The sequence below is a fragment of the Nasonia vitripennis genome (genome assembly GCF_009193385.2).
Source record: "Nasonia vitripennis strain AsymCx chromosome 5 unlocalized genomic scaffold, Nvit_psr_1.1 chr5_random0001, whole genome shotgun sequence".
Classification (NCBI taxonomy): domain Eukaryota; kingdom Metazoa; phylum Arthropoda; class Insecta; order Hymenoptera; family Pteromalidae; genus Nasonia; species Nasonia vitripennis.
Window position 1 is genome coordinate 71,816 of NW_022279648.1, and position 3,782 is coordinate 75,597.

The 3,782-nt window shown below is 32.9% G+C and overlaps 1 long non-coding RNA gene across 1 annotated transcript; it reads right to left on the reverse strand.

Annotated features, from left to right (window-relative positions):
• Positions 1-2,047: 2,047 nt before the first annotated feature.
• LOC116415671 lies at positions 2,048-2,897 on the reverse strand. The gene is made up of 2 exons (XR_004227799.2): positions 2,731-2,897; positions 2,048-2,661 (listed from the first exon to the last, which is right to left on the reverse strand). It is a non-coding gene; the product is annotated as an uncharacterized LOC116415671 (long non-coding RNA).
• Between the last annotated feature and the right edge of the window lie 885 nt (positions 2,898-3,782).

The window sequence follows — 3,782 nt, forward strand, 5'->3', positions numbered from 1 at the left end:
TCACTATATGATCTAACATTTAAATGTACTTCGCAAAAATTTTTTAAAATTTCCGCACGTGTCGCAATTTTCAGTGGAATAATAGTGTAAATGAAAAATGTTATTTTCCCACCATCACTGAAGTATATACTCGCGATAATACGTGAACGTGATGGATTTTCATAGATGTAACAAAATTAAGAGCATAATTTATTCGTATATTGGCAGCGCTTACGGGCCGTATGAACCCTCACCCGCTAGTTTTATGAAAAGCGCAGTTTCAGTTTATCTGTAGTCTATACATCTAAGACTAATGTGCATTAACCTAATTACCCAACGCTCCCAGAATTTAATAATTTTTTTATGCTACACCTCTGTACATCGAAGTAAGGAAACATTTGATGTGCCGAGGTGTGGTTTAAATAAATTATTGAATTTGGAGAGCATAGGGTAATTGGGTTTAGATTTACTCCTTGCTTTTTCCGTCTTCCTTCGATGTGCGAGGTGTAGTTTAAATAAATTATTAAATTTGGAGAACGTGAGGTAGTTTGGTCTACGCATTTCGGTATTGGATTTATTCCTCGCTCAGCTTGCCTTCCTTCGACGTGTCGTGGTATAGTCCCAATAAATTATTTTACTTTGTCCGCGTGGGGTACTTTGTTTTAAGTAGTTCGGGTTTACATTTATTCCTCGTTTTGCTCACCTTTCTTCGATGTGCCAACGTAGTCATTTGATGAATGTTTTTTTAAAAAATAGGGCGTGTGGAGAAGGTTAGTTGAACAATTTTAGCCTTTTATTTTATTCTCGCCTCTCTCCCATGTGCAAATACAGTATTGAAATAAAAAATTTATCAATATGAATGAATTAATATTTTTTTGCCACCAAAAGGGAATTCCGATATCAGATTCGTGCTTGGCAACCCCAAAAACGGTACATATACATATACAGCATTGTTTAAATAAATAATTCTGTAAATCTAATATCAGATTCGTGTTTAGCAACCCTAAAAATCTGATGTGCTTTATCGTTTATTTCTGTGTACTTTCAGATTAATAAAAATACGACAAGAAACAAATTTTCAGAGCCATGTAATACAAAAATGCATGCAGCGGTCGGCCATTCTGGATCGGTCATTTTGAATTTTCATTGTCAAATTTTGGTTTAGCGATAGCAAAAACACGACAAGAAACAAATTTTCAGAGTTATATAGTACAAAAATGCATGTCGTGGTCGGCCATTTTGGATCAGCTATTTTCAATTTTTGTTCCTAAATTGTTGTTCGTATAGATTATAAATTTTAACAATCGATGCCTTTACTTATGCATAGTATCAACATTTATCCTGTTGAACCTGCAATTCACGTTTGATATTTGTTTTGATCAAAATGGAATCAAGGTTGATATCAAGGTTGAAATCAAGGTTCAATCAAGGCAGCACCAACCTTGATATCAAGGTTGATATCAACCTTGATATTTTTGACAGGGATGACATATAATATAAGGTTTTTCAAAAAATTTAGGCTAGGTGTAGTGTAGAATATAGTATATTCAATATATATAGTGAGTTTAAGTGCAAAAAGTTCGTTCAAGAAAGTATGAAGTGTAATATAAGGTCACTTCGTATAAAAATTAGTAAAAGTATGCGTATACCCTGTTGGAAATATCTGACTGGATATCAATGTGGATTATCCACGTAGATATCTACATGGATTGACATGGATTCCACATGGATTCCACATAGATATCAACGTGGATAATCCACATGGATAATCCAGCTGGATATTTTAGAAAGAATTAATATCAGAGATTCTTTAAATAATACTTTTTTTATATTTAATGTTCATTAATGGAAGTACCATCCGGATGATAACACCAAAACTGGGGTTGTGAGCTCCAAAATCTGTATTATTCCAATAATCAAATTTTAATCAAATTACTAAAATATGAAAATTTTAGAGCTCACAACCCCAGTTTTGGTGTTATCATCCGGATGGTACTTCCATTAATGAACATAGAAATACTTAGGAATATTATTTCAAATTCAATTTGTTGAAATGATAACGCAATTAGACAATTTAGACTTTGATTTAACATAGCAAAATTCGTATATTGATAAACTTAATTCGAGTAGAATAAGATAACGCAATTCACGCGCATCTAATTATAAATTGTATTTCACCAAAATAAACGCTTGCGCATTTCAATTTACGCAATATTCTCCATAAAAAATGATTCATTGGATATATTTCATTTGCTATTTAAACATACAACAAGATCTTATTATTTTGATAAAACTCCACTACCTGGTATCCCGGACCTGACCTATACTAAAATCATTAATTACATTCTTTCTTTCTTTCTCTTTTTTGACTTGTCGTCAGAATTACGACACAGGGCAGTTAATGTTAACAGTTTTCCAATAATAATATAAATCCAATATTTGCACCGGACCGAGAAGTGCCGTGACCGTTTCAGGCTCAAGGTCAGTTTTGTATACATTCTCCATGATGCTATAGTATTACTTTTACAGACACATATGAATAAACAAATTTGATTGAATAATGCTAATAGTAAATTTTTAATTTCTTTTCTTAAATGTTTTGGAAATTAATGCTAGTAGAGAAACAATACGAAATACAATTATAAGCACAACTAAAGCGCAAATGTCCATCCAAAAGAAGTCCTGGAAAATAAAATTTCGTTATTTAGGCTACTATAAGATTATTTAATAGCTAGATTCTAAAAATTTAACCTTGTTAAAGTTTAGAGTTTGTAACACCATTAAGCCAGATTTCGGACAGGTTACATTACTTCTTGTACAATTGATTGATTCAATATCTGCCCACTGATTAATTAAAAGTGCTTCATTGCCATATCGAAACCACGATAAGTATGAAAACCATTTTAGATAGATGGGCACCGACCTAGAAAAATCAGTAATCATCAAGTTAATTTTTAAATCAGGGATTTTATTAAATTTATAGATTGAACAGATATATTGAAATATTGAGTAGTTCTGGTACTTATGTACCTTCGCAAAGATAATAATTTTCGGCTTTAAAGATGCACATAAATTTCTTTTTTCTAAATTGAGTTTTTGGAGTTCTTAAAGCAAAAATCGAAATACAAAATTATTTTTTTAGACATCGATATATCTTCTTGTAATTTATGTCAGTTTGTGCCTTTTTTACTAAACTGACTGCAAAACGCGATCTAAAAATCTAGTGTACAGTGTGACGTTGCACTTTTTAATAGTAAACTCGTCACTAAGCAAACCGTCAATTACACTTTCTAAGAACAACGAATAGGTCTAAGGACAGGAGAGCCTGGCGTAGCAGAGGGTTAAATAAGTCGTTACTCAATAAATGTTTTATGCTGTACAATAATAAGGTTCTATATATTCTGTAAACCCCCTTTCGATCGGTTCTATGCTGACTACAATAATCCCACGTTCGTGGAAACTCGTAGCGTGAAAGCGCAATAATAATCAATACAATGGTTGTTTACGGCAAAGAATCAATCTCTATTCTTGCAATTAACCGACAAAGAACTTAAAGGATTGTTACGATCACGAGCCGTTCTTAACATGACAACAATTAGTGAACTAAACAACTTAGAACGTCCGTAGTTAATTAATAAATCCGATTTCGCGATTCAAGATAAATTATTAAAGGACGCGCCTAAAATGACGTCGGCGTCGCGATAGACGCGGCATCTCTCAAGATGGCGTCCCCCAATCATCTCCGTTTTCTGAGAATTACGATAATTCTGGTGCTTCGGACGAAGAAACTCCAACTATATCCC